The sequence below is a fragment of the Sciurus vulgaris genome, assembly GCF_902686455.1.
Source record: "Sciurus vulgaris genome assembly, chromosome: 11".
Classification (NCBI taxonomy): Eukaryota; Metazoa; Chordata; class Mammalia; order Rodentia; family Sciuridae; genus Sciurus; species Sciurus vulgaris.
Window position 1 is genome coordinate 102,246,333 of NC_136472.1, and position 20,490 is coordinate 102,266,822.

General features: G+C 36.6%; 1 protein-coding gene across 3 annotated transcripts in view; it reads left to right on the forward strand.

Moving 5' to 3' along the window:
* LOC306638355 (uncharacterized protein) overlaps positions 1-20,490 on the forward strand; it is a 196,256-nt gene that overhangs the window by 167,982 nt on the left and 7,784 nt on the right. For 2 of the 3 annotated variants that reach the window (XR_013757474.1, XR_013757475.1), the window contains exon 2: positions 20,181-20,239. The gene's annotated coding sequence lies outside the window, so the exon portion shown is untranslated. Of the gene's footprint in view, positions 1-10,322; positions 10,777-20,180; positions 20,240-20,490 lie in introns of those variants that run through there. The other variant, XM_079101676.1, reaches the window with a different exon arrangement.

Here is a 20,490-nt window from a genome sequence, read left to right on the forward strand (position 1 = left end):
CAAAGAGCATATCCTAAAGAGAGCATACAGAGAGAAAGTCAGATAGCATGATGGTCAGGAAAGGTACAAAGAGAGACCTGAAAGAAAGATAAACTTTGATAGGTATCTCAGGTGGAGCAAATAATATATTCAAAGACACAAAGTTTAAAATGATATTTCAGGAAATCATATAAACTGAATATGAGTGCTAAAAATGGAGTAAAGTAGATTGTGGAATGCACATTTTCATTTTATAGAATTTGAACTTCATATTCTTAAGACAAAAATTAGGATTTTAAATGGTTGCAATCTGAATTGTATTCATGAGACAACATTCTGGAAGTGATATGGAGAACCACAGGGAAAAGGAAAGACTGGGAGCATTATCATTAAAAGAGTAGTCAAATTTTATAGTCTGTACAATATATCTTATGAATTATTTTGTATAAAAATATAAATTGTCAAGTCCTATTCTCAAGGATATCTGTTTTAGCAGAACCATGTTAGGGTCTTTAATCAGCATTTTCAGGGAAATTTCTGCTAGTGGTTGTCATTCACACATTGAAATGGGTGATTGTTATGGTTTAGATAGTTTGGTATCCCAAAAAAAACTCATGCATGACCCAATGCAAGAAAGTTTAGAGATGAAATGATTGGGTTATGAAAGCCTTAATCTAATCAGTGCATTAATCTTCTTGAATGGATTAATTGGGTGAAAACTGTAGGCAGGTGGCGTGTGGGTGGAAGAGGTGAGTCATTGGGGGTGTGCCTTTAGGGTATATTGTGTCCCTAGTGAGCCAAGCTCAGTCTCTCTGTGCTTCCTGATTGTCATGTCCTGGGCTGCTTTCCTCCACCACACTTTTTCACCATAATGTTCTGTCTCTCCTCAGGTCAAGAGCAACAGAGTTGTCTGCCTATGGACTAATATCTCTGAAATTGTGAGCCCCAAATAAACTTTTCCTCCTCTAAGATTGTTCTTTTCAGGTCTTTTGGTCACAGTGGTGAAAACTAAAAGAGTGATTGTATTTGTGAAAGTAAGAATGAAAGCTCTGTATGGCAGAGGTAGTAGAGATGAAGATTAGATATAATTGTGTGTTATGGAGTACCTTTTTGTGTCCCCCTAAAATTTGCATGTTGAACCTCAGCCCCCAAAAGGATGGTTTTAGAATATGGAGCTTCTAGGAGGTAATTATGTCATGAGGGTAGAGCTGCTGTAAAAGGATTAGTGTCTTAAAAGAAGCCAAAAAACCTAGCTAAAATGCCACCTGTAATCCAGGAAGAAGGTCTTCACTAGAGCTCATCCATGCTGGGACCTTAATCTTAGGTTTTCCAGAGTACAGAACTATGAAAAATAAATGCTATTTCAGTCACTCAAACTAAGACTGCAGCTCCCCCATTCTTAGCACAGATTTATAGTTTAAAAAATTCTACAAACAAACTTAAAAACAGCATTCTTTGACACTCTAATTTCTTACATTTTTCTTAAACACCTTGTTAATTTAGAAAATTATTAGTAATGCATCCTTAATTTTAATTTTTGTTTCAGTCCCAGGACAAAATGTCAATAGCAAAGGTTAACTGGTAGGGAGACTATCTGTTAGAGGCAGCTGTGGCTTGTCCGGTAGCTCCCAGAAAAACGCTCCACAGACATGAGGTCTCACACAAAGAACTTTTATTTTATGTGGACATTCACGTCCGCTTGGGGAAAAGGAAAGAAGAAAAGAGAGAACATGGCGCATGATTTCTCTCAGATATTGGAATTTCGCGAGCTGAGAGGAACCAATCGCGGAGGATAATTCTTACAGACTGACTGATGGACCAATGACATATTAGAACATAATGTGGGAGGCAGGAAGATTATGGCAACATAAGCCGGAAATTCCTGTAATGTGAGAGGTGGGAAGAACGCAGACTGACAGGTGATGGGGAGGCCGGAAATTCCTGTAAAGGGAGAGGCCTGCAGAAGGCAGATTGACAGGTGGTTGGGAGGCGGGAAATACCTGTAACAGGAGAGAAAGGTGGCTTTATACCTTACACTATCAAAGAGAAGGAAAAAATCAAGTACAGAGTGAGAAAAAAATGCTATCATTAGTAGACAAAGGGAATAAGAGTAAGATTTGCAGAAGATGAGTCATCTTCTAATGATAGTGAGTTTAAAGTTTAAGGTTCTTTTGAGTCATCCAGAAAACCTTGAGCAGACTGAAGCTAGGTCTGGAACTCAGAGGGAGTCGGGCTGGGAATAAAATGCAGGAACCATGAGCATACTATTGATGCTAAGGGAAGCCAGGAAAGTAGACAACACTACCTGAGAAGTGAGGAGAGTAGAAATTCAGGAGAAACATCAGAGGAAGGAAGGGGCAAAGAATTTGCAAAGTAAAACCACATAAGGCTTAAAAAAAATATATCAGTAGCAGTGATACTGCCGGTTATCGGTGACGATTTCTGCTTCCTCAAATATTCAAGTTTGAACATTAGAGAAGCACACTGAGGCAAGCATATAAAGCAGATTTTATTTAAAAGTAGTACCATACACTTCTCCTGGAAGGGAGAAGGGGGCCATAGCTGATATTATGGTATCCCAAGAAGTGAGAGCACCCAGCCCTTTTAAAGACTAGTTTCCTTTGTTCTCCTGCCCTCTCCTCGCTTATCTCTCTCCTTCCTGCCTACCTGCCCAGGAGATGCTGCTGGAATGGGCAAAATGTGAGAAGCAGATGGGCAGGGGGAAGGGCCAAATAGAGTGCACCCCAGGGGGCATTAATTAACAACTCCCTGTCTGCAGCCTTTTGGGAGGTGTAATATAGGCAGGTATTCTTGGCAATCAAAGGACTCTGGAGACATTGACAATCCAATCTCTCAGGGGTGGTCTTCGACTTCCAGGATCCAAACTGGCCTCCATTTTCTCAATTCGACCTGATCACCTATTCTATACTAACTGTCTATCTTTAATTCCAGCTTCAGTAGTGTTAGTGTGAAAATGAAGTGTACTAAATTATGCCACTGTAACCGAACTATCTAACAAGAACAACTCAGAGCAGGAAAAGTTTATTTGGCACTCACAGTTTTGGAATTCTCCATCCATAAATGGCTGACTCCATTGCTCTGGTCCCACGGTGAGGCAGAAGTCATGGCCACAGGGTGTGATGGAGGAACTCTGCTCTTCTTATGGCAGCTGGGAAACAGAGGGAGAGAGAGAAAGAGAGGAGCCAGGGGGACAAGGGCACACCCCCAGTGACCTAAGCCACACCTGCTTGTATTTACCACCCAGTTAGTCCATTCAAACTAGGATGGACCAATTAGGTTACATCTCTCATCATCTCCTCATTTCACCTGTGTCAACACAGGAGTGTTTTGGGGGACACCTCATATCCAAACCATAACACCACAGGAGCAATGAAATTCTAAGAACAAAGCAACAATGCAGGGCATCTGTTTTCTCAGAGAAGTCAGTAAGGGTGAGCCTGTGAAGCAGAGAAAGTGGTCAGGTGGATTTGCTGACTTTTAGAGCAGCAGTTTCAGTAGAATGCCGAAAGCAATAGCCAGGTTCTCATAGCTGATGAGAGAAGAAATGTAAACAAGAGAGGGCAGAACATGTGGATAAATAATTTTTTCAAATTGCTGCCAAATAAGAAGGAAGCAGGGTGAAATCTCAGGAGAAATGTGGCATGTTGTGAAGGTAGAAGAGACTTGAAACTATTTTATAAGGGAGGAAGCAGCTAACATGAAAGAATGAGAAGGGAAGATAATAATCTTAGAAGTATCGGTAGAGAGAAACGAAGGAAGGAACAGGACCAACTAGATTCTTTTTTTTTTTTTTTTGCCTCTTTTAAGAAACAGACATTATTACCTCATGTACATATATGACTGCATGACTGATGTGATCCTATAATATGTACAATCAAAAATGTGAGAAATTATACTACACTTGTATGATTTATCAAAATGTATAAATGCATTCCACTGTCATGTACAACTAATTAGAACAAATTAAAAAATTATTTTAAAAATCTTAAAAAAAAAGAAACAGTATCCACATAAAGCTCCTATGGCATATTCTCCATGTTGTTTAGTGTGTGGTTTTATTTATATTTTCACAATATTTCAAAGGATTGCCTAATACATCTTTTTTCTTTTCCTTTATAAGATAATTCTCTGAACCACACTCATCTTTACTATCCTTTAAAAATATTCTATGTGTTTTTAGTTGATTCATATAAATGGAATATTATTACATTGAAAATTAGTCATAAATATTAAAGAAAAAAAGAAATAAGCCTTAACGTATAGATTCTGAAACTATCTTGAAGGACAGGAAGCAGATGTGTGAGCACAGATCTATTTGGAGTTTAGGATTCTGCAAAACAGAGCAAGTTTGTGCCATACATTTCCTATTGTTTCTTTGCAGTAAAATGGACAGTCACCTTTTAAGAGAAAGGATCAAAGCCTTACTCACTGAGGAAAAATGACAATGTACTTATCTTGCCCCACTGTATTTCAGTGTAATGGGAAAAGAACCCCTCAATTTTGTAAAATGTAATTTAACTTGAATTGATAAAACCCTTATATGATTAGATTAAACTAGACTGCTTCAGATTTTCTGATTTTTTTTTCTTTTTATTATTGGCACTTCTACTAGTCTTGTTTGCTAAGCCTGTGCTTATCTTGTGTTTGAGCCATTCAGCAATAAAGGGTTGAGAAAAGCCACAAAGGTCTGGAAGAGCTGCATCAGGATGGAAAAACAGGAAAAAGAACACGTGAATTCGGTGCAAAGGCCTCTGTGAAGTTTGTACCCAAAACCATTTTATGATACTAATTCTTGTGGTTTTGTGACTTGCTTCCAATTGCTCTTGGCATCCTGTACATGTCCATAAGCATCAGAAAGCATCAGTTGGGCAGCACAGCCACTGGTCAGGCCTCATATGATCAATCATTTTGTTGTGGTAAAGTCCAAGTTCCTGCAAGGGACCAAGGCCTTGGCCAGATATTCAGAGGGGATAAAAATGCTCATGCTACATAGCATTAAATCAAGTTTTGTGCTTGTTTGCAGTCCTGTTTGAAAGACATTCCTTGTTGTAACTCAATATTCATGACAACCCTCCGACACAGGCACTGTTATTCGCCTAATTTTAATAAAAGGAAACAAATGAAAGTCTTACATGATTTGCCCAAGGTCAGTATTATTAAATGGCAGAGTCAGGATCAAACCTAGCAATTCTCTCTTTCTTTGTTTAAGTGAGAAATAAATGAGAAAACTTGAGCTAATGAAAAACAGTAAAAGACAAATCCACTTCCAATAGGAAAACAAATATATGGGAGATGGAGTGAGGGGAAAGGGGGAGAGCTTCCATAGTGGTGACTCTCAGCTCTGACATTTTCCCTAAAGAAACAAGACAGGTCATCTTAATTTATAGGCCGAAGTAATATTCAGAGGTCCAGTCCTGTTCATTTCTCCTCGTAAAGGTGTCAATAAAACTTTAATGAATGTTTGATAACTTTGAATTAATGCCCTGTGACAACTTCCTAATGTTCAATAGCCCCAAAGTGCTGGTTACTTGCTGTGGAATAGTGATTGCATGCATGCAAGGAGAAAGTCTGCTCTTGGCAGGGTGCAGTGGCACATGCCTGTAATCCCAGTAGCTTGGAAGACTGAGGCAGGAGGATTCCAAGTTCAAATCCAGCCTCAGCAACAGAAAGGTGCTAAGCAACTCAGTAAGACCCTGTCTCTAAATAAAATACAAAGTAGGGCTGGGGACGTGACTCAGTGGTTGAGTGCCCCTAAGTTTAATCTGTGGTACCCCTCCCTCTGAAAAAAAAAAAAAAAGTTTCTTCCTGAAGTCCTACTTAATTCCTGCAGAATATTCCATTTGGTTGCCCATTTAGGTACTCACTCTTTTGCTTATGTTTATTAAGTTGCCAAGCAGAGAGAAAGCCATCTTGGGAGAAAATAAAACAAAAAAATGAAACTTCCAAAGATTTCTTATTGTGGAAAAAGAAGGAAAGCCCCAGGAGAACAGGAGTGTGAATGTCTCCCCTTTTGCCTCCTCAGCAAGGCCCAACTCCATTTTGATGAAATACCCTTTTAACAGGAAGACTTTGCCTTGCTATTCCCTCTATATGAAATCTCCTTTCTCCCTTTTCCTGCTTTAGTTCCAAATTAATATCTCACTTCTTCATGAAGATTTGTTAATCATCTCCAGTGAGGGGAGATTTTTCGACTCTTCCGAATCCCACTTATTTATACCATAGGTATAATATTCAGCAATTCTGTCTTTTGTATCCTTTGTACAGGTTGCACAATTGGCTTTGAAGTGAAGGGTGGTAGTTGCAGGTTTTGCTTAGCTGCTATGCTGAGGCTGATGATCACGGTGCCCTGACACTTTCTGCTCTTCTGTATCCCCATGCAAAACTTTGACCGCACCAGCAACTTCACAAGGAGGATGAACATATGACTCAGGTTCATTGGAACCTTCATTGGGATCAAATTATTAACTTTTCAAGGGAGAGAGTCTCTTTCTTTTGTGAATGCTGACTTGAAATACATGAGTATGCAGCTATTGTTTTGTCAGTCATTGCATAAGGTTTATTTGAGAATGGTGCCAAGAAGAACCAGAGCCACATGAGAAGGGAGACAGAGAGAGCTCACTACCACACTGTTGAGTCCCTGGAATAAAGCTGGCCTGGGTTCAGTTATCTTGCATTTCCCATTTGTCTGAAATTTTATACATATATATTATAAATATATATATAAAATATTATTGCATATATAATTATGCAATGTTATATATTTTATAATATATAGAATATAATATATTTTTACAATATATATTGTATTATATATATTTTTTGCTTCAAATAATTGAGTTGGATATTTTTCACCTCCATCAAGAGTCATCATTAGTAAACAACAGATTTATAAGTATTTTTTTTTTTCTGCATAAGGGAATTTATTAAGCAGAGTGTCTCCCTGCAGGCTGAGAGAGAAAATAAGAGGAAAAGAAAGGGAAAGAGAAAGGGTGTGCGCTAGAGAGAGTGGAAAAGCAAGGAGGAGAAAGAAAGTGAGTCAGGGGGAGACTATAAGTATTTTAAGAAGAGTCAAGTGTCATTTATTTTCCTTTTTTGTCCAGAATTTCATATAGGCAACTGAAAGAGTGGATGAATTAATGAATGAGTGTTGCCTCAAATTCTTGCCTTTTATTCTTCCAATTGCATATACTCAAAAAATCAAAGTTCTAGGTTCCTAGTACAACTAATTGAACTTATATTTGTTATTCTTAAGCTTATTATTGCTTTTACTAAGAATCTACCCTGCTTGATGAACTATTATCCCTTCTGATGTTTTCCAGGGTGGTATTTTATCTGTTGAACATGAAAGAGCATGCAGTTCAGCTGGTTATGCTCAAGACCTAAGTATAGAAAGGTAAATGGTGGATTCCAAACCTGTAGGTGGATGTAAGTCACAGAAACTCTGATGCAAAATTGAACATGCTATACTCACATTTCAAGCATTCACACATATTTTGCTTCTCCCAAATTTTTCTGGTCTCTTTGATTTCCTACGTCTTTACAGCATTTTTCTCTACATTTTGATTCTTTCTTTCTTCTAGCTTTATGAGATATATTTCAGAAATCATAAAATTCAACCAGTAAAAATGTACAATTTGATGATTCTTATAGCTACACAATCATTATTGCTATCTACTTTTAGAACATCACCAGGACCCTGAAAGAAACCCTGAATCTATGTTAGCATTCATTTACCATTCCTTAACACCCCAGGCTCTGCTCTATTTTCTGACTATGGATTTGCCTGTGGTGGACATTTCATACTCATAGAATCATACAATATATGATCATTGTGACAGACCTCTTTCACTTACCACAAATGTTTTCAAGATTCATCTGTTTTGTAGCATGTATCAGTGTTTCATTCTTTTTAACTACCTAATAAAATTCCATTGTATGAATATACCACTTTTTGTGTACTCATTCATTAGTCACGGACATTTATGTTGTTTCCACACTTTGTTATTATGAATAATAACATAATAATGAGCACTGGCATACAAGTTTTTGTGTCGCTATGTGTTTTCATTTCTCATGAGTATAGACTAAAGAACGTAATTTTTAAAAAAGTAACTAAATTATTGGACCTTGTGGTAATTCTACTTTTCACCTTTTTGGAAACTGCCAAACTCTTTTTCAAAGTAGTTACACCATTGTCACTAGGACTGTGTGAAGGTTCCATCTTTTTTACTTTCTCCCCAACAATTGTTATTAACTGTCTTTTTAATTTTAGTCTGATGAAAATGAAGCAGTATCTCATTTTGGTTCTGCTCTACATTTACCTAATGACTAATGCTGTTCAGCATCTGTTGTTTGCTTATTGGACACTAGGATATCATTTTCGAATAAATACCTACTCAAATCTTTTACCCATTTATTACACTGTCTATTTGCTTTTTTATGATTGGTTCAAAAAATTATTTATATATTCCAGATGCAGGTCCCTTGGCAGATGTAAGATTTTCTAATATTCTTTACCTTTCTGGTGTTATCTTTTCACTTTCTTGATTATGTCTTTTGAGACAAAAATTTTTAATAAGTCAAATTTATGAGTTTTTTTTTTTTTTTTCCTTTTCTCTTGTGCATAGTTTACTTCCATGTTTTCTTCTGGAAGATTTTTAATTTTAGCTTTTACATTTCAGTTTATGATCCATTTTGAGTTGATTTTTGTGGGTAATATAATATAAGGGTCAAAATTCTTTGCTGAGAGAAAGCTTTTTAGTTTGAATCTATCCCAGTGGTTGATTCTAGCTTTTATTTCTTGTGCTATGGGAGTCCTGTTAAGGAAGTCTGATCCTAAGCCAACAAGTTGAAGGTTTGGACCTACTTTTTCTTCTATAAGATGCAGGGTCTCTGGTCTGATTCCGAGGTCCTTGATCCATTTTGAGTTGAGTTTTGTGCAGAGTGAGAGATAGGGGTTTAATTTCATTCTGTTGCATATGGATTTCCAGTTTTCCCAGCACCATTTGTTGAAGAGGCTATCTTTTCTCCATTGCATAAAATTCTTTATATTTCTTATAGATATGTTTGTCCTAGGACCATTTACTAAATTTTTTTTATTTGGTATTTTTCATTTATTATATAATTTATTATTATTTTATTTATTATTAAATTTCCTTGGGCCTGTTGTCAAAAATCAATTGATTTTAAATAAATGTATTTATTTTTGAACTCTAACTCACTAGTATTAATCTATATGTCTATCTTTATGACAGCATCACTCTTTCTTATTTACTATAGATTTATAAGAAGTTTTGAAACTGGAAAGTATGAATTATCCAACTTTGTTCTTCTCATTTTTTGTAAGTTATTTTAGTTGGATTACTCACATTTCCATATGAATTCTAGGACCAACTTGTCAATTTCTGGAAAATGAAATCTGAGGTTTTGATAGAGATTGCCTTGAATCAGTAAATCAACTTGAAAAGTCTTCTAACCTTAATAATGTTAAATCTCCTGATCCCTGAACATGGGATGCTTTTCCATTTATTTAGATCTTATTTAATTTCTCTCAACAGTGTTTGAAGTTTCAGTGTGCAAGGCTTGAATTTCTATTGTTAAATTTTATTGTGATTATTTCATTTATTTGCATATGTTACAAATAGGATTTTTTATTAATTTCATTTTCAGATTGTTTGCTGCTAGTGTATACAAATATTGTTGATTTTTAAGACTTGATCTTGTGCCTTATCATATTACCTAATGTTTATTAGCTGTAATAACTCTTTTAGTGAATTTCTCATGATTTTCTGTGCAGAGATCATGTCATCCTCAAATAATGTATTCTTTACTATTTTATCTAATCTGGACACCTTTCTTTACTTTCCTAATCATCCTGGCTAGAACCTCCAGTAAAATATTGAATAAGATTAGTGAGTAGACATCTTTGTAACATTCCTGATCAGAGTGCCACATGCTCATTCTTTCTCTAATAAATATAATAGTGACTTTGGGGTTTTCACAATTCTCTTTATCAAGTTAAGAAAATTCCCTTATATTTTTGCTTGCTAAGTGTTTTTTTAGCATGAAAATGTATTGGAGTATATGAAATGTTTTCCTTGCATCTATGTAGACGATCATGTGGATTTTGTTCTTCAAAGTATTGCATGCACTAGTGTTACTATGCTAAGTCATTTGTTTTATTTTGATAAATCTTGCTTGGTTATGATATATAATTTTTTTGTATGTTACTGGATTTGGTGTGCTAGGTTTTTTGTTTTGTTTTGTTTGGGGCTTTTGTGTATATATTCACAGGAGTCTTGATTTGTTGTTTCTTCTGACAGCTTTCTCTGATTCTGGTATCTGTAAAACACTGGCCTCAGAAGGATTTGGGAAATGTTCCCCATTCATCATTTTTGGAAGAGCTTGTGGAGAATTACTGCTAACTTTGTTAAATGTTTGGTCAAAAACATTAGTAAAGCCATCTGTACTGTTCAAGCCCTCAAGCCTTGTGATATAACCTGAAAGACTGTAATTAGCCCTTTTGAAAGAGACAGTCTTTCAGTTACTAGACTGCTGTTTTTCTTTCCCGGGTGACCACACGGAGAATAAATTCCATTCCTGTCTTCACCACCATTCACCTCTTCTTTGGGGAGGGATTTCTGGATCTGCTTTATTGGGACCCCCAAAGTTGGATCTCTGGCCTAGGACTCTGGTCACATTTGTATCTTCCTCACATTATAGTGCCCATGTTAGATATTCAACAAATAATTGTATGTGACGACATTATATATTTCCAAATGTCCTATGGAGGGAAAATTATGCCAGATTTTAAGTGGCAAAGGTTGAATTTAAATCCAGCTTTCTCTGACTCCAAGGTCAACCTTAACTATAGTTTATAAACCAAGAGGAGGAACTTTTGTTATTATTATTATTATTTTTTTTGTAAATGATGACATACCATAGAACTTGTCAATATTCCAGGACATTACACTTTATTTGTTCTATAATTTGAGCTTTAGAACAGAACTTTACACATTTGAATGAGGTTTTAGGGCTCCATTTAACTGAACAATTAGTTATGAATACTGGATTAACTTGCTCTTTTCCCAGGTCTATGACCTTGACTCATTATGACTGAGTTTGTGAGATGTAGGATGCTCACATTGTGAGAATTAGTAACATTTTTGTTCCATGCTTTCTTCTTGCTTTAAAAATAAGCTCCCAGAGGAGGCTGGCTTTGAGTTGTGTACACTCACCCACATCCTGTTTGTCTTGTCAACAGAACACATGAGGTGGTGTGGAAGTGCCCCAGGCAGGATTCCTCACATCTTGTTACTAAGGCAACAATGGCCCATTCCCCAAGTTCTGTGGCTGAGATAGCAGCAGGCCAGCACCCACGAAACACCATACTCCCACCTGTGTCTTACTATCTTAGGAGAACAGAAGAGAAACTGTGCTTGAGTTGTCCTGGTAGGATTTTTTATGAGTAAGATGATATTCAGACAACAGAAGCACCTTTGATGATTTTTATTTCATACAAAATTCTACTGAAATATAATGTGCTTAGTCAAGTAGCTTCTAGGGAGATCTTGAGTCCAAGAACGTGTATTATAACCCTAACTTTGCCACCAACTGAGCATATAGTCTTGAACGATATATTCAGTTACTCTTGCTAAGCCCTGGTTTTCCTTTCTGAGGGAAATGAAATTAACATCAATCACTTCTTTGAATCCTTCTTAAGATGAGAGGAGTTCACACATGTGAAATCAGTTCATAATGGATAGTTATTCAAATGCTAATTTTAATTGTTTTAAACCCCTTGCTTCATTTTTGATATTGCTTTATGCCCATGTAAAGACATTTATCAGTAATGAAGGAGAAAGGATGTTGAGCTGTTTAAGGTCAGGGGTTACACTTATCGGGAGCATGAAGTAACTTCTTGATTAATGACCATTCATGCGTGGATATGAGTTCTCTGAAATCAGTCATTGCCCCTTAAAAAGTCAAGCTCAGCAGGATTCACTAGTAAATATTACAGCAGTGAACATTGTGTATTCCTATTATTCCCAGAGTACCTCAGGAGCAGTCCCTAAAGTCCTGAGTTTTGTCACCATAAATATAAACATTTAGTGTTTGTATTTATATATGTCATTTTAAAAGGAAGGTTTGTTTGTGTGTTTAAAGTCCCATTATTATGACGTACATTAATATTTTATCCAGTTAGATTAGGAAGGAACCATATTTTATGAATAATCTTTGACAAACACACACACAGCTGTGTTTACCATCAGCACTACACATTGTGATTGAAGTAAAAATGAAATAAAGGCTTACATGCTTTGAAGCAAAGACTTGTTCTGGTTTTCTCCTTTTTACTTTCTAAACCATTTAGCTTGTACAGAGCAGGTCAAACAGGGTTTTATTTTGAAACAATATGAATCAATCATAGGGGTTGACAAAATATATTGAAAGATTTTTACTATATCCTTGGGAATTATGTGCATGTCATTTTAAAGCAAGATCTCAGTCCCTTTCTTAAGCTGATTTTTGTTTTGTTTTGTTTTAAATGATATTGGAATTTATAGAATTTAAAAATCTAAAAATGCTTTAAATTACAAAAGACATAAAAATAATTGCTATATTTTATATGATCCCCTTCAAATCTGTTACTGTATTGAAAGTGAATTATCCTTTGCCTATACATAAGACACGCACTTGTTATATTCATCTCATAAATTCTGAGAAGGCAGAAACCTTTGTAAGTTCATCCAGTTTAACATCTAGTGCAGCATCAGATACAAATGAACAAGCATTCAATAATATATTTTGTTATGAATGGTGTTTGTACTACCTCTATTTCTTTAAGCAGAACTTTCATTGCCTGGATTAAAATTAGGTGCTTAATAAATATTTGCTGAATAAAAAAGTAATGCACAAATTAAAAGGCATTAGCCAGACAAAAATATTGGATCACTGCACAAATAAATAGTAACACAGACATTTCTTCCTCAGGGGCTCACATTTGCCTATGTGCCATGGCAGCAAAAGGTCATCTTAAATCCATAAAGAAATAAAGATTCTCATGAAGACTGCTTTCCCAATATCTGTAGGTCTGGAAATGAGATTTCACATAAGCCTTACCTATAATGTTTTTAATGTTAATATTTTAGTGTGGGACCAAACTTTAAAAATTAAAACATAATTGTGAAAAATAAATGAATATATGTGAAATATATATATACATATATATATATATATGTATATATATATTTCCTTTCAACACCTTAACATCAGAGGCTATATTTGACTTAGCATTTTCCTCTTGTCACGTACAACAAAGATTCATATTAGTTCTCATCAGCCAACTAGCAGTTAGCCATCAATCTCAATTAATCAGGATGCTTCCAGTCATTTGGAATGTTTTTATATTATTCAATGTTTCAGCAGCAGCTTTGGTCTTTCCCCATACTGTTCTCAGAATGATTTAGTGTTATTATTTTTGGATAGACTCCCACGTGTGTTCATCCCTTCAAACTGAATGCCCTCTGGTAAGGAAGAGAACTAGCACAAACCATTTCCTTCTGATCCCATCAGCCAGCTAGATCCAGAATCATAGTAGCATCTGAAATGAGTCTGCTACACCCATCCACAGAGGACAAATTGCTGTGGCCTAAAGGATTTTCTTTGAATAAAAATGCCACATGGAGTCTCCTTTCCCATGACATCATGTTTTCATCTACTCTGGTTAGTTATTGTCAATGAAAAAGAGATGTTTTATACACTTGGATTGTATACACTTAGGCTTTTCCAGAAACCTGCCATTGAAACATTTGATAGATTGCATCATATCACTAGCAAAGACAGACTGTACAAAGACATTCTGATAATGAATTTAGCTTGAAATTTCATTTAATATATCTTACAGAAAGGAAAATTTCTTCCTTATCGTCTGGAAGGGATCAATCTGATTCTCCTAACCTAGTTAAGAGTAGTGATCTGTTCAAAGTATCATGCTGAGGTAAGTATTAAATGAGAACAAGGACTTTTATGAATGGAAAATGTAAGGCTGTCCAAGTATGTGAGCGTGAAATGGAGAAAAGTTTGGAGCTGAAGTGAAAGCCAGTTATGCACCAGAAGTTTAAAAGAGACTTCCTCCACTTTATGAAACCACAAAAAAAATCATAGAACAGTGAGAGGTACTCTATGGTTTACTGGTAGCCAAGCTCAAAACATGCTGTCCCAAAATGCAGTATCAAGTATTTTGAGTATATCAAGTATTTTAAGTTAAAGGAAATTGAGAAAACCTCAGAAGCAGAAAAGTCACTCTGACTGTCTCCCTCACTTCTCTGCTGAAGCAGGTCACAAGACTCTTTTTAACACGCTTATCTCTGAAGAGACAGGGTCACTGAGAAGAAAGTGAACAAACAGGCTTTGCTAAGCCCCCAGTCCCCAGTTTATTAACATATTAAATTCTTTTGTCCTACAATTGTATTTCTGTAGTACTGTTCATAAAAACATATAGATCTTATAAAATTTCGTAAAATACATTTGTCTGCTTTTCTCTAGCTAAAACTGTTTTTGTTGTTGTTGTTGTTGTTGTTGTTGCAAGGGCTCAGCCATGAACCTTACACAGGGAAGGAAAGATATTTATTTTTCTCCCCTATGCTAGAATGTATAAAGGCAGACACTTTTATTTATGGGAAGTGCCACTGATTCCTTAGTGCTGAGGACAGTGCTGGGCACATGGGAGATGCTAAATAAATGTGTGCTGAATGTGTGCTTAGCTGGAAGGCCTTATCCAGACCCATCCTCTAGCACTAGTGACTCACTGGAAGGATGCAGAAAGTGAGAAGGAAACTAGCTACCAAAACTGTTCTAGGTTAGTAATGCTGCCCATGAAGTGAATTCATCTCTTGCATTTTATTCTTATAATTAATCATTTAATCATATACTCTCAGAATCAAATATCCTCACTACAAATGGTTTGCAAATATTCCTTCTTAATCCAGTGCATGAATCAGAGAGGTATACTTTGAAATAGATTGCTTTAAAAGAAAAATTCTTGAACACTGGGGAAGAAAGAAACAAGACTGAAAATGACCTGAACCTGAGTTAAGAGATAAATAACACATCCTACCCCTAAGTACACCTTCAACTCTTTTCTAGAAATTATCAGAAATGAGTCTCTAGATGAATGAAGTCCAATGGAACTTTTTGATAACAAAAATGGTCTATAATCTATCCTGCTCAATACAGTGGCCATCAGCTACACTTGCCTACTGATCATTTGGCTCATAGCTGATGCAACTAAGGAACTAAATTTTCAATTTTACCTAATATTAATTAATTTTAACTTAACCACAGTAGCTAGTGGCTACTGTGTTAGGCAGTGCAGATTTAGATCTATGTTACCTAAAGTGATGTGATTATTGCTGGGATGGAGGACAGGAGGTCAAGGTAGTGGATTTCCTCTCTGCTAATTGATGCCAGGGCCAACGGGAGCTGGTACTGGGTGGCACTGCTGTTCACAGCTCTTGGAATGAATGCCTTTCAAATAGGGAAGTTGCTTTTTCTTTTACAAAAGAAAAGTAAAATCAATCTTTTCCTTATTACATGATAACAAGTCCTTATATAGCACCCAAGGAAAGCTATAATAAATCAAGATTTCCCAGAAATGAATTTAGCAAGAGAAAACAATAAAGGTTGGTGATGTTGCAGATGAAAAGGGCATGTGTGGTATCCATTGTCAAAAATAGCACTTGGATTTGCAATCTGACCTCTCTGACCTTCAGATTGGATAAGAAGGATAAGAGGAGTTTATTGGCAAACCTCAGATCTGTCAAGTCAGGGTCAGATGAAGCATTGCATTCCTCTCTGATAAAGACTAAACTATTTGCAGAGAAAAGGGCCAGCTCCATGAGACCACACACGGAGATGAAAGTGGGAAGAATTTCAAGTAGCAATCTGAAAGGGAGATAGAACAAGCAAGAGAAAAACTAGTAAGAGTCAGAGTTAGTTTATGTTTGTGCAAAAGAAATAAGAATGCACAATTTAAATCATTATGCTTTTATTTATTTATTTATTTTTAATTTAGAAAATGACCCCAGAAGATATGGATTTTTGTAGAACATGCTGGTCAGGTTGAAAATAAGTACCCCTCTAAAGAGAAATTCGTCAGTAATTACCAATGAACTATTCAAACTTGCAGATTTTGACTCAGCAGTTCAACTTTTGGGAAAGTATTATAAGAAATAATTATAACTGTGCAATCACACAGCTAAAGGCAGTTCACTACTCTAGCTGGGTTAAAGTGGATTGTATTAGGAAGCTTCTACAGAAATGAAATTATATTGCCAGGAATGAGCCCAGAAAGAATGTTCTCATAACAAAAAGCCATGTCAAGCTTTCCTCAGTTCTTTTGTGGAAGCCAAATCTCATGAAATAACAAACATATTCCCAGGAGCGGTAAGACATGCCTTTCCTATCAGTGTCACTTTGGATAGAATGTACACAAGTCGTGGGAATATCCAGAAAGCTGTCTGGTGCAGAAATGCTGATAACTCTGCCAGACTTCAACTCATACCATTATTATGTGTGCGTAATTTGGAGTCTGGATATTTTCTTAAGTGAATTCTGTTAGCTAAAATTGCTGCTTAAGAGTGGCTCCTGAGTCACTCACCCTGAGGTCATAAAATACAGATCGCATAACACCCTATACTTATGCACAGCATATATCACATCAGTAATCGTTTGCTCAAAGTCTGTCTTTGTCATAACATTAAGAGACTCCTGCTTCATCTGGGACTGCATCTTTTTTTGTTCATTGTTGTATCCCTTGGATCTGGAGACAGAGTTGATATACAAGATCTTTACATTGAATGAATGAATGATAAGGGTTTGATGACCTGGAGAAAGAAGACCTCATTAAAATGTTATAAAGATCAGTGCTGGTTAAGATATGATGTTAATAGTAAAGCACTATGGGTCTATTTGTTTATACTTCTCATTAACCTGAAAATAAAATTTATTATAATCCACTATGTATTCCAAAGACTTTGCATATCTTTTTTTTCTTTAATTATTTATTTTTTAAATTTTTTACAGACTGCGTTTTGATTCATTGTACACAAATGAAGTACATCATTTCACTTCTATGGTTGTACACAATGTAGATTCATACCATTCATGTAATATTATTCAGCCATAAAGAAGAATAATATTATGGCATTTGCAGGTAGAATGGAGTTGGAGAATATCATGCTAAGCAAAATAAGTCAATCTGAATGTTTTCCCTGATAAGTGGATGATGATATATAATGGGGGTGGGGGAGTGGGAGATGAGAGAAGAATGGAGGAATTTTAGATTATGTAGAAGGAAATGAGGGGGGGTATGAAAAATCGTGCATATCTTATACTACTCAGTTTTGATAAGAACTCAACAAGGTAACAATTCTACTCTCATTTTGTGGCTAAAAGTCAACTGCAGAATCTTTGTATTACTCAAGATCACAGGTACAGAGCACATGGTAGATTGTTGAAAGTGCCTTATTCAAAAAAGAAATGCAAAAAAATAACCAAAATTTAATCAGTTTAACTTAAAGTGTATATTCTTCTCCAGAAAGGAAATTTAGATAACTTCTATCTGTAGAATGCATTTACCTGCACAATACCAAGCTAGCTACTGCTAAACAGACTTCTATAGAGATAGCAGATCTACTTCTAGAATGGTGCCCAGGTGTGCTTCATCATGAGTAAATGGGATTTTTAGAGAAATGGAATGAAGTAGCACCAGCGTGAGCTTCCTGGCTGTAAAACTTCAGACTAAATTTTTCTCTAAGAGCAAAAGACAATGAGAAATCCTGCTATGGGTTTCAATACTTCACTGATGAAAATAAAGAATGGCAGCCTGACAGCTCAGTGGGTAGGACCAAAACCTTCCAAAGAGACAGCAGAAATGAAGTGACAACAGCAAGACGTGGTTGAGGCCAAGACCACATCTAAGAATGAGGAGAAGCCATAGGAGAGCCATCCCAACTGGGCTCAGTTGAATCTCACAGAGGCAGAGTTAGGAGACAAGTCCTTGACATCTATGCACTATTAGTTGAATTTGTCGTTTTCTGAGTAGTCAGCTGTGACTAGTGTCCTTCTCAGGGAGACGGTCTTCTTGAGAGAAAATTTGGCCACTGACATGAAATGCACAGGAGGATGACCACGTGAAGACATCTGAGAAAATGGCCATCTGCATACCAAAAAGAAGGCCTCTAACAAAATCCACCTGCTGACCACTTGATCTTGAACTTGAGACCTCCAGAATGATGAGAAAACAAATTTCTGTTGCTTAAGTCACCCAGTCTTTGGTACTTTTTCATGGCATCACTAGAAAATAAGTGCAGGGCTCAAAGTTCTGGGGTTAGTTAATGAAGATTTAGGGAAGGTGGATCAGGGACGAAAGGAAAGACAGACTACTTCTGGCCCCCGATTTTGCCTACCTAATTCAATCATCAGGTTTTGGTATACTTCCAACCTCTGTACAGACAGAATATAAGTCATTCATAGGAGAAAATGTAACAGAAATGATAGTGAAGCCAGAATTGGGGACAGGCGGTTAGTGTAGAAATAGGGGATGGGGTCAAATCCAGGAAATGGAGGCCATGAAAGCTATCTGCCTTTGGAAGTTGGGATCACCAGAGTCCACTGATTAACAAATCTACCTGCTCTTGTCGGGGACTACAGGCAAAGAGCTGCTAATTAATGCCCCCTGGGCCCTTATCTGGCTGAATCACTTTGGCCCTCCCCCTGCCCATCCGCTTCTCACTTTTTGCATCTCACCTGCAAAACAGGGCCTAGTCACATAGGCAGGAAGGAGAGATAAGGGGGAGAGAACTGGAGAACAAAAGAGACTTTAACCTATAAAAGATGTAGGGTGTGCTCACTTCTTGGGATTCTAGAACATCAGCCATGGCCCCCTTCTCCCTCCTGGGAGAAGTCTGTATTATTACCTTTAAATAAAACCTACTTAATATGCTTGCCTTGGCGTGCTTCTCTGATGTTATACTTCAACACCTGAGGAAGCAGAACTGTCACCGGTAAACGGCAGTATCAATAGTGAAGGCATTTGTGCAATATTTATTGTACATCAACCTTTTTTGCAAGTGCTATACAAATGTTACTTCATTTAATCCTCAAAAGAGCACTCTGAGATAGGTAGTCTGATGATCTCTATCTTATGTGTATGGAAACAGAGGGTTAATTAAGTCAGAGTGTCATTGCCTAAAGTCACCCAGCTAGTGACAGAGTCAGGGTTATGACAAATAAATGGACTAAATGAAGCTCAAAGGTGTCAAGTAGTTATTCAGTCATAAAACAAGCAAGGAAGTAGCAGGGCCGAGGCTTCCAGGCAGCTCTGTTGCCACATTCTTTTTTGTTCCTCACAGGCAACAGTAAATTAGTCAGGGAAATGGCATTATGTATTCAGTGTCTTCGCTGCTCTTTAGAAAAGGAACAGCTTTCCATAGACAGGAAAGTTAACCTCAGTCATGGTCAGCCGAAGGTGACTTCTTCAATCTTATTCCCGTTCCAAACTTTTCATCCTCATGCTGAAACCCTCAGAAAAAAAATCTTCAGCTCATGCTTAGTATTTATTTTCCATGATTGATCTCACAACTGGAATTCTGCCATGATATAAAGCTGCAGTAATCCTTAACCACTGACTCACAAGCCCAGCTGGTGCTTAATTTATATAGCAATCAGCTGTGTGGAAACACTTTTTTATTTTTCAGACTAAGTAAACATATGAATCAGGGATCAATATAGATTGAAGACTGTAAGCAATTAACAAAGCATAAGTTCTATGATATGATGGAGAGGGAGAACCAAACCAGGTGCTCTTATGTTGCAACATATGAGTAAATGGTTACAGAATTGGGAAATTGTGTATAAAAAGATTTTTTGAATGCATCTGCATTAAAATAACACATGCACACAGGGAGACACACATACACATGCAGAGAAATAAATTTTTGAGAACAAATTATTTGTCTGATTAAGGAAAAGACATTGATGAAAGATAATATGTTTGCCAAACACATTACAAATGAACTTGTGTGTATTCCCTGACCCTGCGCAACAGAGCAACTGCTGTGCATTCTTGTGTTCTCTGAGACTTGACTGACCTTTAATCATATATTTGTTTTTTTCAGCCTTCTTTTGTTGCATTCAAAGATATTTGTTGGTGGTCTATTGGTGCTCAGAACGGAAGGTAAGGCATTGAATGTGGTAAAAATGTTCTAGTTGCTCAAAGATCTCAGAGTCTGGGGAGGCAGTGAGTCATCCCACAATCATCAAATGCAATGTTGATGAATACCATGAAGGAGAAGCAAATGGGGCTTCAAGAGCAAAACAGCTGTGCCTAACCAATTCCAAAACTAGAGTTACCTCCCAGAGGAATGTAAGAATTGTCTGTAGAGGTGATATGAAATGCCAATAAGTAGAGATAAAAGGTGAAGAGTG